Raw genomic sequence first — 22,903 nt, forward strand, 5'->3', positions numbered from 1 at the left:
GAAAGCCCAGACTCCAGGAGCCCTTCTCCAGGTTTGGCTGTCCAACGGAGAAGGTGTACCTAATGGGTCCAGCAGGGATCAGTCCGGGGTCAGGTACTATTCAATATTTTCATGAATGATTTGGAAAATGCAGTGGAGAGCATGCTTCTAAAATTTGCAGCTGACATCAAGCCCTTAGGAGCACAGAATTGGAATTCAAAATGCCCTTAACAAATTGGAGACTTGGTCTTCTTGAGTCAAACTCCATGGTTGGGCCCCTCTCTCTAGACTGGGCTGAAGTGAAACCCCAGAGCCAAACACTCCTCCCGGGCAGTGAGCTCCTACCTTGAATGGTCAGATGCTGCTTAGCACTGTCAGAGCAGCTTTTGCTGGGGGATTCTCCCAGCACTTTCCAATAGCGGGAATATATGAAATCCCCATCTGACTGCTGGGGACAGAGCCCTAGAGGGGGGAGCAACTTGGACAAAGTCTCACAGAAAAAGGAAAACAACCAGCAGTGGAACCAATAGGAAATGCAGTAATGGAACTCAGGAGTCCTGGGGGTGTGCTAGGGTTCCCAGATTTCTCGATTTTATAGGGACAGTCCAAATTTTGGGGTCTTTTTCTTATCTAGGATCCTATTACTCCCCACCCCCATCCCGATTTTTCACACTTGCTGTCTGGTCACCCTAGGGTGTGCACATGTGTGGGTCCCAGCTGCTCCCTGCTCCCCTCATTGAAGCAGATGTGCAGGGTTATTGCCCTGGGAACTGCAGGGCCTCAGTGGACATGGGGTTGGCTAGAGGAGGGTCTGGCTGCAGGCAGGGCAAGGGGTGCAGGGCTGGCTGGTTTCAGGCAGGGGGGTGCATCAGGGGTTGGCTGGAGACAAGGCAGGGGGTGTAGGGCTGGCTGCAGACAGGGGGTGCAGGGCCGGTGCAGACTGGGGGTGTGTGGGGGCTGGTTGGCTTTGGGCAGGGCCACAGGGGGGTGCAGCAGGAGTTGGCTGGAGACAGGGCAGAGGGTGTGTCAGGGACTGGCTGCAGGGCTGGCTGCAGGCAGGGCAGGGAGGATGCGGCTGGTGCGGGCAGGGCAGAAGGTGCAGGGCTGTCTGGAGACAGAGGCTGGCTGCAGGCACGGCAGGGCAGGGGATGCAGGGCTGGCTGCAGGCAGGGCATGGGGCAGGGTCAGTGGGAGGATGTTTCATGCCCTAGGCAAAACTTCGACCTTGCGCCTTCCCCCCCCGAGCCCCCACCCTGAGGCGCCTCACCCATGGCAGCTTCCCCCCTCCATCCTGAGGCGTCCCTCTTGTGGCAACTCCCCTGCTCTGCCCTGTGGCACCCCCCTTGCCCCAGCTCACCCCTGCTCCGAGCACGAGCACCCCGAGCACACCGTGGCCACTTCACTTCTCCTGCCTCCCAGGCTCGCGGCGCCTAAGCCTGCCAGGCAGTCAAGCACCCTCCTCTGAGCCACAGCAGCCCTGACACTTGACAATAGAGGCACCTTAACCCCTGAATTCCTTCAATGTGTCCCCCTCCAGGGTCCAGCTCCGATCACCAAATACTCAGGGTATGTCTATACCACCTGCTGAATCGGTGGGCAGCGATCGATCCAGCGGGGGTCGATATATCGCATCTAGTGTAGATGCAACACATCGAGTGCTCTCCCCTCGACTGCTGTACTCCAGCTCGGTGAGAGACGCAGGTAGAGTCTACGGGGAGCTGCAGCAGACGACTCACCGCGACTGTGACATTATAAGTATAATCTAATATCTCATTGAAAGGTGACAGGGCCAGAAAGAGTTAATTAACTCACCTCACCGACTGACCTGACCTGTGGGTGAACCTTAAGAACTGGTTAGCAAGATATGTAAATTAACAGAGCTTTGAAATGCAAGTCTGCAGTGTTAGAGTTAGAAGGGGAGATTTTTGCTCAGGTCTTGTGATGTAAACAAACAAGTCTTGTCTATTACTATAGTTTTAATTCAAAGAGCAAAAAAGGAATATTAACATTTATGATGATACTTGAGTGAAATAGTATTATTGTCTATGTGTCTCTTTGAAGGTTGTGGTAACCTGTATTTGAACTGTTTGATGGATAAATTACCCTGTACTAATTGCCAGGATGTTTGGAAGGAGAGTTAAGCCTATTGTTTTCTCAGGCCGAAAGGCTGCTGGAAATGTATAAGAACCTGGGACACGATCCTTCTTCATCTCAGATCTGCTTTGGGTTTCAAGAGGGGGAAACCTTAAGCCACAAGGATTGAGATCCCCTGTCATTGACTAGAGCCACCCTGAATATGGAAATTGGACTATAACCTAAGGACTTTTGGCAACTAAAAGCTCATCTCTACTATGAATCTGAACCTCAAGAATTGAATTCAAGTCTATATGTCTATGAATCTTTTAACTAACACTCACTCTCTTTTCTTTTCTAATACATTTTAGCTTAGTTAATAAGAATTGGCTATAGCAGGTATTTTGGGTAAGATCAAAGTTATAATTGAACCTGGGTGTGTGGCTGATCCTTTGGGATCGGAAGAATCTTTTCTTTCATATGATGAAGTAAGATTTTCAGGAATCATCATCATATCTGACAGATGTGTCTGGACGGAGGCCTGAGGCTGGGTACTTTAAGGGAACTGCGTGGTTTAAACTTCTAAGTAACCAGTGAGGTACTACAGAAGCTGTTTTGTGCTGGCTTGGTAAATCTAAATATTGAAATAACCAGCAGCATTTGGGATTTGTCTGCCCTGTTTTGTTTGCAGTTCACCCTGATTAAGTGACCTCAGCTGGCTCCGATGGGCAGCACCGTCACACTTACATCCAGGTTGTAGGGGTCCGGGTGATCTTAGGGGCTTGGGGTGCACAGATAGCTACGTCCAGGCCGTAGGGGTCCCTGAGGGGCTTAGAGAGTTTTGGGGGGGACACAGATACCAATCTCCAGGCTCTAGAGATCCCAGGGGGGCTTAAGGGGTTCGTGGGGGCACATATTCGTACATCCAGGCTGTAGTGGTACCAGGGGAGCTTACGGGGTTAGTGGGGGGCATAGATACCTACGTGCAGGCTGGAGGCATCCTGAGAGTCTTAGGGGATTTTGGGAGGCCCAAGATACCTATGTCCAGGCTGTAGGGGTACCAGAGGGTCTTAGGGGTTTGGGTGGGCACAGGTACGTATGTCCAGGCTATATCAGTCCCAGGAGGGGTTAGAGGTTTCGTGAGGGGCACAGATATCTAAGTCCAGACTGTAGATGTCTCAGGGAGGGTAGGGGGGTTGTGGGGGTACAAATACCTACGTCCAGGCTGTAGGGGATACTGGGGGGTTAGGGGGTTTCTGAGGGGCACATATACCTACGTGCACACTGGAGTGTCCCGGGGGGCTTATGGAGTCTCTATGGGGCACAGATACCAATGTCCTGGCTGTATAGGTCACTGGGGGGCTTAGGGGGTTTGTGGGGGGCACAGATACCTAAGTTCAGGCTGGAGGGGTCTCAAAGGGGTTTAGGTGTTTGGTGGGGGGCACAGATACCTACGTTTAGGCTGCAGGGGTCCCGGAGGGGCTTAGGGTCTGACATGGAATGTGGGGGAGTCCAGTCCTGCACCCCTCTTCCTGAGACCCACAGTGACTCTCACCCAGCCAGTAAAACAGAAGGTTTAATGGACAACAAGAGCGAAGGATACAGCAGAGCTTGGAGGCATAAGCAGGACCCCGCAATCGAGTCCTTCTGGGGGTTCAGGAAACTTAGTTCCCAGTTTGGGATTCCCTGAATTCCAACCACCCAGACCAAAACCGAAACTGAACTAACCCAACTCCCTCCAGCCGGCCCCTTCCTGTGTCCAGCTTCCTGGGCAAAGGTGCTGACCCCCTCCCTCCTGCCTAGCTTAGGTTACAGGCTGAGCACGTGTCCGGTCCTAAAGTCACCCCCTGCTCTCCCATCCCCCACACAGACAGTCCCTACTCCATCACAGTAATGCACAGAGCATTTCCCGCATGGAGCAACAGTGACACCGTGTGGCCACGCAGGGTAATGCACAGAGCATCAGGCCTATGTAGAGGCTGTAGAGATCCCTGGGGGGCTTAGGAGTAGTGGGGGGCACAGATAGCTACACCTAACTTCAGGCTATAGGGGTCCCGGGGGTGCTTAGAGGTCGGGGCGGGCACAGATACCTACATCCAGGCTGTAGGGGTCCCGGGAAGCCTTAGGGGATTGTGGGGGGCACAGATACCTAACTTCAGGCTATAGGGGTCCCAGGGGTGCTTAGGAGGTGGGGGAGGGCACAGATACCTATGTCCAGCCTGTAGGGGTCCCTTGGGAGGCTTAGAGGATTGTGGGGGTAAAGATACCTACATCCTGGCTGAAGGAGTCCTCAGGGGGTTCGTGTGGGTCAGAGATACCTACGTCCAGGCTGTAGGGGTCTTGGAAGGCTTAGGGGGTTTCTGGAGGTCACAGATACCTCCGTGCAGACTAGACGGGTCCCAGGGGGATTAGGAGGTTTATGGGGTGCACAGATGACAACTTCCAGGCTGTACAGGTCCCTGGGGGGCTTAGGGGGTTGTGGGGGGGCACAGATACCTATGTCAAGGCTGGAGGGGTCCCTGGAGGGCTTAGCAGTTCATGGGGGCACAGATACCTACGTCCAGCTGAGCTTTTCCCTGGGGGCAGCCTGCGCGCAGCTGCGATCAGCTGTTTGCTGGGCAGGCTCCACTCAACTGCTCCCCTCTTCCTGCTCCTGCGGGGGCTGAGTGATTCCCCCCCCAAACAGCCTCAGGGCTCGGGGTGGGAGGTTAGGGGGAGGAGAAGCGGTACAATACGGTAATAACAGTAATAATGATAATTACTGCAGCCAGGAGAGGTGAGGCATTTTAGAACTCGTTACTCAAAGAACTGAATTTAAGCATAAGACAGAAATAAAATGGTGAAATGCACAGACCTGTTAAAAAGCTCCCGAGACGGGAACTTCAGCCCCACATCTTCTGCCAGGGTCCAGGGCTTCTCCTCCCTGCCCCAGGGTGGCTCCTCTCCCCCTTCACCCCGCCCCCCCACTGCAGCTCCTGCAGGGGCCCTGGGCTTCTCCTCCCCCCCGCCTCCTCCCCAGCGTGGCTCCAGCCCAGTCCGGGGCTTTTCCTCCTTCACTCCAGCTCGACTCCTCTCCCCCCGCGCCCCCTGCCAGTATCTGGAGCTTCTCCTCCCCCCAACCTACCACTGCCCCCAGCCCCAGCCTAGCCAGACTCCCTGGGGCACCCGATGCTGCTTTGGCCAGAGCCGAGCCTGGCGGGCGGGGAGCAGCGATTCACGCAGAGGCCATGGCAGAGCCATCAGCACGAGAGGTGAGGGGCAGTCCCAGGGAGCAGGGCGGGCTGTGCTGCTGCTGGACCCGCACCCCCGCCCACCCCGACCCCTGAGGCTGTTTCGGGGGGGACTCACTCAGCCCCCGCAGGAGCAGGGAGGGGGGAGCAGCTGAGCGGAGACTGCCCAGCAAACAGCTGATCGCAGCTGCGCACAGGCTGCCCCCAGGGAAAAGCTCAGCTGGACATAGGTATCTGTGCCCCCATGAACTGCTGAGCCCTCCAGGGACCCCTCCAGCCTTGACATAGGTATCTATGCCCCCCACAACCCCCTAAGTCCCCCAGGGACCTGTACAGCCTGGAAGTTGTCATCTGTGCACCCCATAAACCTCCTAATCCCCCTGGGACCCGTCTAGTCTGCACGGAGGTATCTGTGACCTCCAGAACCCCCCTAAGCCCCCCAAGACCCCTACAGCCTGGACGTAGGTATCTCTGACCCACACGAACCCCCTGAGGACTCCTTCAGCTGGGATGTAGGTATCTTTACCCCCACAACCCCCTAAGCCCCCCAAGGGACCCCTACAGGCTGGACATAGGTATCTGCACCCCCTCCGCCTCCTAAGCACCCCTGGAACCCCTATAGCCTGAAGTTAGGTATCTGTGCCCCCCACAATCCCCTAAGGTGCCCCCGGGACCCCTACAGCCTGGAGGTAGGTATCTGTGACACCCACAAATGCACTAAACCCCCAGGGAGCCCTCCAGTTTGGACGTAGGTATCTCTGCCCCCCACAACCCCCAATCCCCTCGGGACCCCTACAGCCTGGACTTAGGTATCTGTGCCCGCCCCGACCTCTAAGCACCCCCGAGACCCCTATAGCCTGAAGTTAGGTATCTGTGCTCCCACAACCTCCCTAAGCCCCCCAGCCACCCCTCTAGCCTGGACATGGGTATCTGTGCCACCCACAAACCCTATAAGCCCCCCAGGGACCTCTCGAGCCTGGATGTAGGTATTTGGGCCCCCCACAAACAGTCTAAGCCTACCCAGCGACCCCTGAAGATGAGAGATAGTTATCTCTGCCGCCCACGAACCTGTAAGGCCCACAGGGACCCCTACAGCCTGGCAATAGGTATTTGTGCACCCCAGAAACTCCCTAATCCTTCCCGGGATATCTCCAACCTGAACGTAGGTATCTGAGCTCCCCACGAATCCCTTAATCCCCTGTGGGACCCCGACAGCCTGGATGTAGGGTTATGTGCCACCTCAGCCCTCTATGCACCCCAGGAACATCTACAGCCAGGACTTTGGTATCTATGCCCCTCATAAACCCCCTAATCCCCACGGAAACCCCTACAGCCTGTATGTAGGTATCTGTGCCCCCTACGAACCCGCAAAGCCCTCCAGGACCCCTTCAGCCTAGATATAGGTATCTGTACCCCACAGCCCCCCTCGGACTCCTACAGCCTGAAGGTTCGTATCTGTGCCCCCCACGAAACCCCAACCCCCCCGGGACCCCTCCAGCCTTGACATAAGTATTTGTGCACCCCACGAACCCATAAGCACCTGTAGGGAGGCCTACAGCATGGACTTAGCTGTCTGGGGCCCCCCAAAACCCCCTAAGCCCACCAGGGACCCCTACAGCCTAGAGATAAGTATCTGTGCCCCCCGTACCCAATAAGACCCACCTGGACCCCTCCAGTCTGGACTTAGGTATCTGTGCCCCCCACGAACCTGCTAAGCCCACCAGGGACCCTCCAGCATGGACGGAGGTATCTATGCCCCGCACAATCCCTAAGTGCCGAGGAACCTCTCCATCCTGGAGGTGGGTATCTGTGCCCACCAGAAACTGCCTTAGCCCCCTAGGGACCCCTCCAGCCTGGATGCAGGTATCTGTGCCCCTCACAAACTGCCTAAGCCCCCCACCCCGGGAACCCTCCAGCCTGGACCTAGGTATCTGTGCCCCTCCAACACACTAATTCCCCCTGGAAGCCCGATTGCCTGGACTTAGGTATCTCAGCACCCCACAAACCCCCTAAGTCTCCCAGGGACCCCTACAGCCTAGACGTATGTATCTGTGCCCCCCAGAAAACCCCTGATCCACCCCGGGAACCCCTACAGCATGGACCTAGGTATCTGTGCCCCCTAGGAACCCCCTAAACCCCACAGGCACGACTCCAACCTGGACATAGAGATCTATGCCTCCCAAAAAAACCCTAAGCCCACCAGGGACCCCCAGAGCTTGGAGATAGGTATCTATGCCATCCGCAAACCCCCCTAATCCTCCCCGGAACCTCTCCAGCCTGGACGTACATATCTGTGCCCCTCACAACCCCTCTAAGTCCCCCGGGACCCCTCCAGCCTGGATGTAGGTATCTGTGCCCCCCTGATGCCCTAAGCCCCCCCAGAATCCCTATAGCCTGGACGTAGGTATCTGTGTCCCCTACAATACCAGGCCACCCCAGGGACCCCTCCAGGACATACATAGGTATCTGTGCCCCTCACCAAATCCCTAAACCCCCAGGGATCAATGTGCTCACCACAACCCCCTAAGCCATCCAGGGACCCCTCCAGCCCGGATGTAGGTATTGGTGTCCTCCACAAAGCCCCTAATCCCCACCAGGACCTCTACAGCCTGGACGCAAGTACCTATGCCCCCCACAATCCCCCTAACTCCCCCAGGGTCCCGACAATCCTGGATGTAGGTATCTGTGACTCTACGAACCCCCTTAAGCCCCCCGGAATGCCTCCAGCCTGGACGTAGCTAACTGTATCTCCCATGACCCCTAAGCCCCCAGGGATCTCTACAGCCTCTACGTAGTTGTGATGCTCTGTGCATTACCCTGCGTGGCCACACGGTGTCACTGTTGCTCCATGCGGGAAATGCTCTGGGCATTACTGTGATGGAGTAGGGACTGTCTGTGTGGGGGATGGGAGAGCAGGGGGTGACTTTAGGTGAGGGACAGGACCTAAGCCTGTAACCTGAGCTAGGCAGCAGGGAGGGGGTCAGCACCTTTGCCTGGGAAGCTGGACACAGGAAGGGGCCGGCTGGATGGAGTTAGTTCAGTATTGGTTTGGAGCTGGGTTGTTGGAATTCAGGGAATCCCAAACTGGGAACTAAGCTTTCTGACCCCCAGAAGGACTCGATTGAGGGGTCCTGGTTGTGCCCAAAAGCTCTGCTGTATCCTTCGTTCCTGTTGGCCAAAAAAACCTTCTGTTTTACTGGCTGGCTGAGTCACTGTGTGTCCCAGGAAGAGGGGTGCAGGGACGGATTCCACCACACTCCGTGACCTAAATATCTGTGCCCCCCACGAACCCCCTAAGCCCCTCTGGGACCCCTGCAGCCTGGACGTAGGTATTTGTGCCCCCCACGAACCCCCTAAGCCTCCCAGGGACCCCTTCAGCCTGCATGTAGGTGGAACCCTTCTGCCAGGCTGAATTGATAGCAGTAAGGACTGGGTTCAATACATAGGGGTCCCTTCCCTACAACATAATGCAAACCAGCTCGAGCCCCCACCCAGTGACATGGCAAAATTTTACATACGCACCCCTAGGTGCCTCAAAGAGGCAATACTTCCCCTCTCACAAGCACAGAGTCTAGGTGTAGCAGAAAACTTTTAATAATGTGAGATAAACAACATAGCATTAAATTGGGAAAACACCTCAACTAGGCCGTGTCCTTTTCCCTGGGCTCTTGAGTCCAGCAATCCCCAAATTACCCCAAGACTCCAAAGTCCAATACCTCAAATGTTTCAAGAGTCCAGCAACCCCAAAATCACCCACAGTCCCTCAACCCCAGAGTTCAAGAGTCTATCTGCAGGGTTTTCCCCCCTGCCAGCCTGGGTAGAAAGGGGCACCTTACATGGTCCACTGCCGACTGCCCTACGTCTCTGTGGGATTCTGCTTCCGCCTTCCCCATGAACTGCTCAGCTCGATCCACCAGCTGCTCTGCTCCACCACCCGACCTGTGATCTGCTCCAGCTGTCTCCAAAAACTGCTCTGCTCATTTCACTCCTTAGGCCACTCCAACCATCCCACAAACTGCTGTTTTCTGTGAGCTGTTCTGCTCCACAACATAACTTCAGACTCCCCCATTGGCTAGCACAGCTCTTCACTGATTTTAACTCAAGAACCTAGAACTTCAATTGTTAAATAAATCAAATTTCAGCTCTACTATTCAACTGCTAAAAGAAAAGAAAATACAATTCATGTTTCTGGTTCACCCAAGGAGCCCACTCCCTTGTCTAGCGAGTGCCACTCAAGTGATGGTGAGAATCCCTGTCTCAGAGCAGTTTCACAGTTCCTCATCCACACAATCAGGGTGACAACACTCCACATCTCATGCCCCAACAACAAATAAACTGGGGATACCATAGCTGCCAAAGCAGCCATCCCAGGCTGCCGTCGCCTTGTCTGGCGGGGTGGGTGTGCCTATGCAAACATGATCAGCCCCTGAAATTCTTTTCTACACTTGCCATAAATCACCACCAGATGTCAAGGTAGAGTTCATCCTGCTTCTGCTTACATAGGTATCTGTGCCCCCCACAGCCCTCTAATCCCACCCGGACCCATCTAGCCTGGATAAAGGTATCTGTGCTCCCCACAAACCTCTAAGCCCCCCAGGGAACCTGCAAGCCCAGATGTAGTCATCTGTATGCCCCACAAACTCCCTAAGACCCACAGGACCCCTCCAGCCTGTAGGTAGGTATCTGTGACCCCCCAGAGCCACACAAAGACCCTCAGGACCCCTACAGCATGGATGTTTGTATCTGTGACCCCCACAAAGCGCCTAAGCTACCCAGGGCCCCCTACAATCGGGACGTAGGTATCTGTTCCTCCCAACATACCTAATCCCCCACGAGACCCCTCCAGCCTAGACATAGGTATCTCTGACCCCACAACCCTCCTAAGACCCCCGAAACCCCTCCAGCCTAGACGCAGGTATCTGTGCCCCTCACAAACCCCCTAGGCCACGATGGGACCCCTCCAGCCTCGACATAGTTATCTGAGCTCCTCCCACCCCCCCTAAGGCCCCCAGGACCCCTCTTGCCTGGATGAAGGTATCTGTGCCCCCCACAAACCCCTAAGCCCCACCAGGATCCCTACAGCCTGGACGTAGGTGTCTGTGCACCCTCACGAACACACTGATCCTCCCAGAGACCCCTACAGCATGGACATAGGTATCTGTACCCCAAAATGCCCCAAATCAACCCCGGGACCCCTACAGCCTCGAAATAGGTATCTGTGCCCCCCCACAACTCCCAAATACCCCCAGAACCCCTCCAGCCTGGACGTAGATATTTGTGACCTCCAGAAACCCCCTAAGCCCTCACCAGAGCTTCTCCAGCCTGGACATACATATCTCTGCCTCCCACAAGCCCCCTAAGATACATAGGTGCCCCACCAGCCTGGTTGTAGATATGTGTATGCCACACAAACCCCCTAAGCTCCCCAGGGCCCCCTCCAACCGGGACATAGGTATCTGCACAACCACAACCCTTTAAATCCCCCAGGGATCCCTCCAGACCATGCATAGGTTTCTGTGCCCCTCACCAATTCCCTAAATTGCCAGGGACCACTACAGCTTGGACATATGTGTCTGTGCTCACCACAACCCCCTAAGCCATCCAGGGACCTCTCCAGCCCGGATGTAGATATTTGTGTCCCCCATGAAGCCCCTAATCCCCACCGGAATACCTCCAGCCTAGACGTAGCTATCTGTGCCCCCCACGACCCCTAAACCCCCCAGGGATCTCTACAGCCTCTACCTAGGCGTGATGCTCTGTGCATTACCCTGCGTGGCCACACAGTGTCACTGTTCCTCTATGAGAGAAATGCTCTGGGCATTACCTGGTGTGGCCACAAGGTGTCACTGTTGCTCCATGCGGGAAATGCTCTGTGCATTACTGTGATGGAGTAGGGACTGTCTGTGTGGGGGATGGGAGAGCAGGGGGTGACTTTAGGACCGGACACGTGCTCAGCCTGTAACCTGAGCTAGCCAGGGGGGAGGGGGTCAGCACCTTTGCCTGGGAAGCTGGACACAGGAAGGGGCCGGCTGGAGAGAGTTAGTTCAGTTTCGGTTTTGGTCTGGGTGGTTGGAATTCAGGGAATCCCAAACTGGGAGCTAAGTTTCCTGAACCCCCAGAAGGACTCGATTGCGGGGTCCTGCTTGTGCCTCCAAGCTCTGCTGTATCCTTCACTCCTGTTGTCCAATAAACCTTCTGTTTTACTGGCTGGCTGAGAGTCACTGTGTGTCCCAGGAAGAGAGGTGCAGGACCGGACTCCCCCACACTCCGTGACAGACCCTAAGCCCCTCCGGGACCCCTGTAGCCTGGACGTAGGTATCTGTGCCCCCCACCAAACACCTAAGCCCCCTGTAGACCCCTCCATCCTGAGCTTAGGTATCTGTGCCCCTCACAAGCCCCCCAAGTCTCCCAGGGACCTATACAGCCAGGACATTGGTATCTGTGCCCCATATAGACTCCATAAGCCCCCTGGGACACTTCAGCATGCATGTAGGTATATGTGCCCCTCAGAAACCCCCTAACCACCCAGGAACCCCTACAGCCTGGATGTAGGTATTTGTATCCCCACAACTCCCCTAACCCCCTGCCGGGACATCTACAATCTGGATGTAGATATCTGTGCCCCTCACGAAACCTCTAATCGCCCCTGGGACCGATACAGCCTGGACATACGTATCTGTGCCCACTCGAACCCCTAAGACCCCCTGGAATCCCTACAGCCGGGACATAGGTATCTTGGGCCCCCAAAAATCCCCTAAGACTCCCAGAATGCCTCCAGCCTGGACGTAGGTATCTATGCCCCCCACGAACCCTCTAAGCCCCCCTGGGACCCCTAGATCCTGGAGATTGGTATCTGTGTCCCCCCAAAAACTCTCTAAGCCCCCCAGGGACCCCTATGGCCTGGACATAGTTATCTGTGCACCTCAAGGCCCCTAAGATCCCTCGGACCCCTACAGCCTGGATGTAGGTGTGACGGTGCTCCCTGTGGGAGCCAGCTGAGGTCACTTAATCAGGGTGAACTGCAAACAAAACAGGGCAGACAAATCCCAAATGCTGGTGGTGATTTCAATACTTAGATTTACCAAGCCAGCACAAAACAGCTTCTGTAGTACCTCACTGGTTACTTAGAAGTTTAAACCACGCAGTTCCCTTAAAGTACCCAGCCTCAGGCCTCCGTCCAGACACACCTGTCAGATATGATGATGATTCCTGAAAATCTTACTTCATCATATGAAAGAAAAGATTCTTCCAATCCCAAAGGATCAGCCACATACTCAGGATCAATTACAACTTAGATCTTACCTAAAATACATGCTATAGCCAATTCTTATTAAGTAAGCTAAAATGTATTAGAAAAGAAAAGAGAGTGTTGGTTAAAAGATTAATAGACATATAGATTTGAATTCAATTCTTGAGGTTCAGATACATAGTAGAGGTGAGCTTGTAGTAGCCAAAAGTCCTTTTAGAAATAGTCCATAGGTTATAGTCCAATTTCCATATTCAGGGTGGCTCCAGTCAATGACTGGGGATCTCAATCCTTGTGGCTTAAGGTTTCCCCCTCTTGAAACCCAAAGCAGATCTGAGATGAAGAAGGATCGTGTCCCAGGCTTCTTATACATTTCCAGCAGCCTTTCGGCCTGAGAAAACAATAGGCTTAACTCTCCTTCCAAACATCCTGGCAATTAGTACAGGGTAATTTATTCATTAAACAGTTCAAATACAGGTTACCACAACCTTCAAAGAGACACAGAGACAATAATACTATTTCACTCAAGTATCATCATAAATGTTAATATTCCTTTTTTGCTCTTTGAATTAAAACTATAGCAATAGACAAGACTTGTTTGCTTACATCACAAGACCTGAGCAAACACCTCCCCTTCTACCTCTAACACTGCAGACTTGCATTTCAAAGCTCTGTTCATTTACATATCTTGCTAACCAGTTCTTAAGGTTCACCCATGGGTCAGGTCAGTCGGTGAGGTGAGTTAATTAACTCTTTCTGGCCCTGTCACCTTTCAATGAGATATTAGATTATACTTATAATGTCACAGTCGTGGTGAGTCGACTGCTGCAGCTCCCCGTAGACTCTGCCTGCGTCTCTCACCGAGCTGGAGTACAGCAGTCGAGGGGAGAGCACTCGATGTGTTGCATCTACACTAGACGCGATATATCGACCCTCGCTGGATCGATCGCTGTCCACCGATTCGGCAGGTGGTATAGACATACCCTGAGTATCTGGTGATCGGAGCTGGACCCCGGAGGGGGACACATTGAAGGAATTCAGGGGTTAAGGTGCCTCTATTGTCAACTGTCAGGGCTGCTGTGGCTCAGAGGAGGGTGCTTGACTGCCTGGCAGGCTTAGGTGCCGCAAGCCTGGGAGGCAGGAGAAGTGAAGCGGCCACGGTGTGCTCGGGCCGCTCGTGCTCAGAGTAGGGGTGAGCTCGGGCGAGGGGGGTGCCGCAGGGCAGAGCGGGGGAATTGCCACAAGAGGGACGCCTCAAGATGGAGGGGGGGAGCTGCCACGGGTGGGGCGCCTCAGGGTGAGGGCACGGGGGGGGAGACGCAAGGTGGAAGTTTCTCCTAGGGCAAGAAACATCCTTGCACCAGCCCTGCCCCATGCCCTGCCTGCAGCCAGCCCTGCACCCCCTGCCCTGCCCTGCCCTGCCCACAGCCAGCCTCTGTCTCCAGCCAACCCTGCAACTTCTGCCCTGCCCGCACCAGCCACATCCTCCCTGCCCTGCCTGCAGCCAGCCCCACAGCCAGCCCCTGACACACCCCCTGCCCTGTCTCCAGCCAACTCCTGCCACACCCCCCTGTGGTCCGGCCCAAAGCCAACCAGACCCCACACACACCCCTCAGCCTGCACCAGCCCTACACCCCCTGTCTGCAGCCAGCCACACACCCCCTGCCTTGTCTCCAGCCAACCCCTGATGCACCCCCCTGCCTGAAGCCAGCCAGCCCCGCACCCCTTGCCCTGCCTGCAGCCAGACCCTACCTCCAGCCAACCCCATGTCCACTGGTGCCCTGCAGTTCCCAGGGCAGTAACCCTGCACATCTGCTTCAATGAGGGGGGCAGGGAGCAGCTGGGACCCACACATGTGCACACCCTTGGGTGACCAGACAGGAAATGTGAAAAATCAGGACGGGGGTGGGGGGTAATAGGATCCTAGATAAGAAAAAGACCCCAAAATTTGGACTGTCTCTATAAAATCGGGACATCTGGTCACCCTAGCACACCCCCAGGACTCCTGAGTTCCATTGCTGGGTTTCCTATTGGTTCCACTGCTGGTTGTTTTCCTTTTCCTGGGGGACTTTGGGCAAGTTGCTCCCCACTCTAGGGCTCTGTCCCCAGCAGTCAAATGGGGATTTCATACTTTCCCGCTATTGGAAAGTGCTGGGAGAATCCCCCAGCAAAAGCTGCTCTGACAGTGCTAAGCAGCATCTGACCATTCAAGGTCGGAGCTCAGTACCCGGGAGGAGTGTTTGGCTCTGGGGTTTCACTTCAGCCCAGTCTAGAGAGAGGGGCCCAACCATGGAGTTTGGCTCAAGAAGACCAAGTCTCCAATTTGTTAAGGGTGTTTTGAATTCCAATCCTGTGCTCCAAAGTGCTTGGTGTCAGTTCCAAATTTTAGAAGCATGCTCTCCACTGCATTTTCCAAATCATTCCTGAAAATATTGAATAGTACCGGACCCCGGACTGATCCCTGCCGGACCCACTAGGTACACCCTCTCTGTTGGACAGCCAAACATGGAGAAGGGCTCCTGGAGTCTGGGCTTTCAACCAGCTCTGCACCCACATTACACTGATTACAGCTGGACTGCATTTCCCTCGTTTGCTTGTGAGAATGTCCTACGGGACTGTGTGAAAAGCCTTAGCAACCCCAAGCTAGATCCCATCTACTGTTTACCCACCTCCACCAGGCCCGGAACCCTGCCAAAGAAGGAAAGAGGATTGGTTTGGAATGATTTGTTCTTGACAAATCCATGCTCACTAGTCCTAAGAACCAAACTATTCTGTAGGTGCTGCTGACAAACTGAGTGTTTAAGAATGTATTGCAGGATCTCTCCAGCTATGGCAGTGAGGCTAGCTAGTCTGTAAGTCTCAGGGGTCTCTTTGTTCCCCTTTTAGAGAAAGGTCCTGTCTTGTTCATGGATGGGAAGATGTTCTTTTTCAGGGATCTCAGACGAGAACTGGGGCACAGCACCTGGTTTGTCAAGGCCACAAAAATGGAGGCAGGAACCTCTTCTCTCCTGCTGGCAAAGAACCCCAGGTATCTAAAAGACAGGGACTCACATCCCTGAATGGGCTTTTAAAAAGGCACTGGTTAAAGATTGGCCCCGACCATTTCTTGTTTCCATAGACTAGACATTTTAGCAAACTTTAGAATTCCTTGGTGCTAAACACTGTGAAACTCCCCTTTCTCCTTCACAGAGGGCTTTAACGCCCCTTATCTCACTCAGGCTCACAACTGCCCAGAGTTCGAGAACTGTCCCTGTTCCCATTGGACAGATGGGAGGAGCCTGAGGTCCAGAGAAGGGAAGTGACCTACCCAAGCGCCTACACAGTAAGGCGGTGGCAGAGCCAGAAAGAGAAGCCACCAGTCCTGACTCCTGTTCTAACAGACAATAAACCCCCCCAGAGGCAGGGATAGAGCCCAGGAATCGAGATGGTGGGGAAATTTCATTGAATCCATTTCTGTCAGAAAATCCCATTCAGGCTAATCCGGTTTGTTTCTCAAAATCATAACAAGTGGGATGAAAGTTCTTTGCAAAAATATTGTATTGCAAAACAAAAGCATCTCCTGTTTGTCAGAGTGTGTTAAATTGTCTCCTCGCACACAAAGAGGAGACACTTAGATCTCAAACATTAGATAAGATGCTTCAGTCTGAGCTAAGTCATTGCTGCTCTTAACAATTTCAAAATAAAAAAATGCAAATAAAATAGACTATTTCAGCTATTCTATTACGTGTTAATCTGCTCTGAGTAAATGTGATAGGACACCTCATATTATGCCCTACTCCTAGTGACACTCTCCAATGGATCCCCATCCTCCACCCACCGTCAGGTAGGTGCGAGCGGATCATTATTATTTCTACTTGAAAGAGGGAGAAGCTAAGGCTGAGAAAGGAGAATTGACTTGTTTTAGGTCACACAGCCAGTCAGAGGCAGAGTTGGGAATAGGACCCAAGAGCCCTGATTTTCAAACTACCCATTGGATCTTGAATTTCAGACACTGAATGACCTGAATAAAGTGCTCTCAGATGAGCTCCAGACCAACAACAGTGACAGTAACTATTCAGCAAGTATTTGAGGAGAACTGCAATGTTAGAGAGAATCATGAACTGCTCAGAGACAACTAATGCAGAGAAGCGGCAAAATTCATCAAACATAGAACTGGTTTTGACTTATAAAGAGAAAAACAAGGACCTGAGTCTCCTCCCTGTCAATAACCCCCTGCTCAGCCAATCAGGGTAGAGACTGAGGATGGGAGGCTGAGGGATCTCACCAGAGAGCCCAAAGGATGGCCCAGGTCACCGGTGGGGATCACTTCCCGAGCACTAGTTCAGCCTCACATTTTTGGGTAGACCTCCCACAGTGAGAACTGCAGAGCACTGCCCTGCAAAATGCTAAAAAAACCACACACACACTCTCTCTCTCCCCCTCCCTCCTGGTGTTGGGAGGGGAACAGGTAAAAGGACAAAGGAAGCAAGAGAAGAGAAAGGAGGGAGGGAGGGATGGAGGAAGAGGTGAAACAAAAAGGACAAACCCTAATGTCCCCAGTGATTCTAAGGGACAAAATCCCAGGTGCAGAATAAAATTCTGCCTCCTTAAGCTCGTGTTTTCCATGCCTCGAATTCACCTGTCACCAGATGGATCAGACTGAACAGGTTTCAAACCTCCAGGAGGCTCTTACCTTCTAAACAGGGACGACTGTTTTCTAGTAAAATCACTACAAGGGAAGGAGAAACCTCGAAAGAGGTTCCTCCTGGCGCTCACGTCCGTGAACCCGAATACTCTCTCAGTCCTCAAAGAGAGACCTGGAGAAGGAGACTTGCTGAAGCAAAGCCACAGGGGTCTCTGAGGTTTCCCTGGCCCCTCGCCCCTGTCCTGCCTGGCTGATGTCAGCATCTCTCTGTGAGGTCACCACCTCCCCACCACCTTGGACCAATAGTCTTAGGTCCTGCAAAAGGCCTTTGTGATGTCACTGCCACATCCCTCCCTTGCTGTGCCAATGTCCTGCCCCTGGCCTGGACCTTTGGAGGTTTGAGCTACTCCCTGTGGATCACCCCACTCAAGGAGCGTTCATTCTAGTCAGCAAGCCGGCTAGACAGGAAAACATCAGACGCTGCTCCCAATGCTACACTCAGTTTTTCAGAAATTAGTCGACTTTCTGGCCAGAAGAGACCATTAGATCATCTAATCTGACCCCCTGCATGTCACAGGCCTCCTGTATGACACAAGAGCTACTTTGGGGGCAAACACATTCCAGAAAGGCATCTAGTCTTCATTAAATGACATCAGGAGATGGAGAATCCACCACTTTCCTTGGTAGCTTGTTCCTGTGGTGAATCATCCTCGCTGTTGACTATTTGTGCCTTAGTTGTAATAGGAATTTGTCTCTTTTCACCTTCCAGCCATTGGGTCTTGTTATGCCTTTCTCTGCTAGATTCAAGAGCCCTTTAATAACCAATCTTTTCTCTCCATTAAGGCACTTCAACACTTCAGTGAAGTCACCTTTCAATCTTCTTTTCATAAGCTAATCAGGTTGAGCTCTTTCAATAGCTCACTAGAAGGTATTTTTCTCCAGCCCTCAGAACATTTGGTGGCTCTTTGCTGCCCTAGCTCCAATTTCACAACATCTTTTTCAAATGAGGACACCAAAACTGAAAGCTATTCCAATATCAGTCTCACTGATGCCATGTCACCTCCTGTGACGTTATTGACATAATCTGTAACTGTGCAGATCACTGTTGCGACCACTGTTCTATATTTGCAGCCAATACTGTAGAAAGGTTGTCGTGTAAGGGGTCTATGGAGAGGTTCTGATTGGCTGATTATAATGATGCTATCTCTAGATGTGTATCATTTTTGTAGTTGATGTTATGAATATTGGCTCTATGCTGCCCATATTTCAAACTTGTGCCATAATGGGGGACAAAACAGCTACCTTGTTAGAAGTGGCTTTGCCAATAGATGGAACCTGGGATTTAAACTCCCAATGATCGCACTGTGTTTGGGATCCATTTGAATTCCTCTCCCAGGTCTTTGACACTTTCATCTCCACTCATAGCGACTCTGATAGAGGATTAAAGAAGTCAAAGCATCATCTCCAAGCACAGACAAGGGAGAATGCTTCATCACATGACACTTTGAGAAGTGGATGGATAGAACGTGATGAAGATAAACTCTGCCTGGCTCAGACAAAAGATAACAGTTGTGCAGTGATGAGGAAGGAGGGAATCTCTGAGTCACCCGTCCACGGTCGTGTCTTCACAGTGCTCCCAAGCTGGAGAGTGAAGAACCCCCTCGGTCCCACCGTGAGACTGAGGAACAGGAGGCCTGTCACCCCCATTCCTGCCGTCCTGCATTCCTGGTGTCCAGCATCCCAGAGGGCCTCCGTGCCAGCAACGAAACCCAACCGTCGTCTGGACTCCCCAGTGCTCCTCCTCAACGGCTCTAAATCAGCGGGAGAGTGGAAGGTCCTGGGCGTCGCGCCGGCACCTGGGATCCACTGCACCTGAACAGTGGGGAAAGGTTTCTGTGTTGGGGCATTGTTTAGTGTTTTCTAGTTTCCAAGGGAGGGTTTATGGGCCTGAGCGTTAAGCTCCCAAACCCAGTCACTGTTTCATTGTATTCATTAAGTTTGCATTTTCCCCTGTTCCCCCAGCTTTCTGTACCTTTACCCTGACTACACTTACCTTTGTTTGTGCCAAACCACCTTGTCTCCTCTTTATTTTATTTACACCTCAGAAGGAGGGAGGCAAAATCCACTGGTGATAGAGACAGGAGGGAGTCGAGTTTGTATCTCCTGAGAAAAGGGGCTTTTTCCTTTCCTATTTCTCCCCTACCATTTCTAACATTTTCCTTTGAAGCGTTGCCTTATTCAGCTTGAGGAAACATTAGCTTTTAAGATAAAAACTACGAAATACAGAACTAGAGACATTTTTTAGAAATCTGGGATTTAGACATTTTATTTAAAGCCGGGGGGGGGGTGTTGGAGTTTCTGAGAAGGTTTTTGTTTGCAAGAAGCAACATTGTTGTGTCTGTTATTGTACCAAGTGGGGAGATGGTTGTCTATAAAGGAAGAGTCAAGACTAAATGCATCCAGTGAGGATGGGATTTGAACCCATGCATGCAGAGCACAATGGATTAGCAGTCCATCACCTTAACCACTGGGCCACCTCATCTGAGCTGTAACAAAAGGGACAGGAGGAGAAATCTAAGGCCGACAGAGATAGGGACACGAAGGAGTTTTTAAATACTAAGCGTAAGCAGGGTCTGAATGAGCTCCCCCCTCACATCTAGTGAGGAGCTGGGGAAAGACTTCAGGAACAGACCGTGTTTGCATAGACACACCTACTCTGCCTAGCTATGCAGCATGATGGGGCCGCTTCCCCAAAATGACCAGTTTGGGATGGTCTTGGGTTACAAATCACTTTAGGATTGAGTGGAATAAAATGTTATTCTCCTTCCTGTATGAGTGAAGGGCAGCAGAACAGACCTAGTCCATCCTGATGGAGGGGTAGATGGGTGAGGAATAGCTTTTATTGGACTGCAGAGAAGGATTGAGGACATCACGCTAAAACAGTGGTCCCCAAATATTTCACATTGTGCCCTCTTAGCCATGGCTGTGGCCCCTCGGGAGCCACGGTCGAGAAGCAGGGCTGGGAGTGGGGCTGTTGCTTGCTGGGGAGAGGGGTGCGGACAGGGGCAAGGGGGTCATCGCTGGGCTGGGAGCCAGAGGCCCAGACTGAGGGTGGGGTTGGGGAAGAGCTGGGACAGAGTGGGGCTGAGTGGTGCTTCCTCCCTGCCCTCCATGGGGGCTGACTCAGGCCCTGAGGTGCCCCCATGAATGTTCCTTTGTGTCTCCCTAGGAGTCATACCCCACATTATGGGGACCACTGAACCCTACTCGCTAAGCAGGGGCTAGTGATGCCAAAGCCCAGGGAAAGGGAGAACAAGTGTGGGGGCCCCAGCACCAGAACCATGCCCCTACCTTCTGTCTGTGGCTCTGCCCCCTTCCACCCATAGCCCCATCCACTGTCACCTCTGTTCCACCCCTTCCCCCACCAGCCCCACCCTGTCACTCCTTTACCCCTGCCCCGCTGTGGCCCTGAGACCAGAGAAGCTCCGTACCCCTGCTGCAGCCCCTGGGCCGTAGCAGGGAGTGGGAGCTCCTCCAGCCCTGGGGCTGACATAGGGGAGACTTTTGCAGGGTGGCCTAATTTGGCCGGGGTCCCAGTCATGGGCCTCACTGTCCCCTTGGTGATGCAAGGTTTGGGGAGACTGAGCCCCCCCGACCTCCATTACGTGCCGCCCAGGCTACCGCTGCTCAGTGTGGGGCCAGTCTCCCTGTGTTTTCTGCTGCTTGTGCTGGGGAGCCTGGCCGGCACTAGGGGTGGGGCCCCCAGCAGCCACCCAAGGCTCCAGGGGGTCAAAGGGCACCGTGTGGCAGTGCAAAGGTGCTCACTGCTCTCCCCTGCCCCAATGCTCCTCCATGGGCCCATAGAGGGTTGGGGGGAGTGAGGAGCAACACTATGTGCTCCATGCGTCCTGGTCACTTTCCCCACCTGGGCTGTGCTGTGAGGGGAGCATCAGAAGCTGCTGCTCTCTGCCCTCCCCTTATGCAGTCCAGCTGAGGAAAGTGACCTGGATGCAGGGAGCTCGGATGACGTCACTTCTCATCTCCCCACCCCCACAGCCCCTAGGGGTACCCGGAGGAGCAGCATCCCAGGGAGGAGCAATGCTAGCTGCTCCATGCACACAGATCACTGTCCGCACGTGGGTGCAGGAGGGGGCGCAGGGGTTGGGGACAAAAGAGCGGAGGGAAGGGGTTGGGGTGAAGGGGGTGCAGGAGAGGGGCAGTGGCTGGTGGCACAGGAGGGGGCATAGGGGTTAGAGGTGAAGGTGGTGCAGGAGAGGGCCAGGGGTTGGGGGCACAGGAGGGGGTGCAGGGGTTAGGAGTGAAGGGAGTGCAGGAGAGGGGCAGTGGCTGGGGGCACAGGAGGGGGCGCAGGGGTTAGGAGTGAAGGGGGTGCAGGAGAGTGGCAGGGGTTGGGGCGCAGGGGTTAGGGGTGAAGGGGGTGCAGGAGAGGGGCAGGGGTTGAGGCGCAGGGGTTGGGGTGACGGGAGTTCAGAAGAGGGGCAGTGGCTGGTGGCACAGGAGGAGGCGTAGGGGTTAGGGGTGAAGGGTGAAGCGGGTGCAGGAGAGGGGAAGTGGCTGGTGGCACAGGAGGGTGAAGGGGTTAGGGGTGAAGGGAGTGCAGGATAGGGGCAGTGGCTGGTGGCACAGGAGGAGGTGCAGGGGTTAGGGGTGAAGGGGGTTCAGGAAGGCGCAGTGGCTGGGGGCACAGGAGGGGGTGCAGGGGTTAGGGGTGAAGGGGGTGCAGGAGATGGCAGTGGCTGGTGGCACAGGAAGGGGTGCAGGGGTTAGGGGTCAAGGGGGTTCAGGAGGGGGCAGTGGTTGGTGGCACAAGAGGGGAGTATGGGAGTTAAGGGCAAAGGGGACACAGTGTAGCGGTTAGGGCACAGGAGGGGGCAGGAGTTGGGGTGAAGGAGGCACAAGGGTTGGGAGTGCCGGAGCTAGGGGGTAAAGGGAGAGGGGGATCGTCCAGGGGCGATGGGGAAGTGCCAAAGTCTAAGTTTTACCCAGGGCACCATTTCCCCTAACGCTGATCCTTGGTAACATTTCTTGCTGGGACGGGGAGGGGAGAGAGATGAGGCGTTTTCTCTCTGTTTCTTTCCTCTCCATTTTCTGCTCCTTCCTTCAATTCCAGAATCCTCCCTTGTGTTTCAGACTGTGCAGTGACGCCCTCCCAACCCCAGGCCTCTGGAGCCTTTGGAGCAGAAAGATCCCAGGAGCTGAGGGTGAATCCAGGAGTGAGTAGCTGGCAGGAAGGAGTCCTAGCAGTTCTTCTGGGAGCACAGGTGAGGAATGACTCCCCCTTCCCTAGATTCTCCCCATGGGAACAGGGAGGGTTGTGTGATAAATTCCTGTAACTCTTCTGCCCCTCTGAGTTGGCAGAAACAAGGGCTGGGTTCAGTATCTAGGGGTTCTGCTTCAATAAAACAATACAAAACTGGCTCGAGCCCCCACCCAGTGACCTGGGACAATTACACATCACCCCCCTGGGTGCCTCTAGGAGGCAATACTTCCCCTCTTGCAAGCAGGGAGTCTGAGCCGCTCCACTCCACCAGCCATTCCATGAACCACTCCAGTGGTCCCTGCAAACTGCTCTGCTGGGGCAGCAAAGAGCCACCAAATGTTCTGAGGGCTGGAGAAAAATGCCTTCTAGTGAGTAGTGAAAGAGCTCAACCTGTTTAGCTTATCAAAAGAAGATTGAAAGGTGACTTCACTGAAGTGTTGAAGTGCCTTCAGGGAGAGAAAAGACTGGGT

The 22,903-nt window shown here is 53.8% G+C and overlaps 1 protein-coding gene and 1 non-coding gene across 2 annotated transcripts in view; one reads left to right on the forward strand and one right to left on the reverse strand.

Annotated features, from left to right (window-relative positions):
* Positions 1-22,903, forward strand: part of LOC115643738 (zinc finger protein 660-like) — a 579,185-nt gene that overhangs the window by 281,137 nt on the left and 275,145 nt on the right. The window lies entirely within an intron of this gene.
* TRNAS-GCU lies at positions 19,613-19,694 on the reverse strand. Its single transcript has one exon. It is a non-coding gene; the product is annotated as a tRNA-Ser (tRNA).

The sequence above is a fragment of the Gopherus evgoodei genome, unplaced genomic scaffold (assembly GCF_007399415.2).
Source record: "Gopherus evgoodei ecotype Sinaloan lineage unplaced genomic scaffold, rGopEvg1_v1.p scaffold_69_arrow_ctg1, whole genome shotgun sequence".
Taxonomy (NCBI): Eukaryota; Metazoa; Chordata; order Testudines; family Testudinidae; genus Gopherus; species Gopherus evgoodei.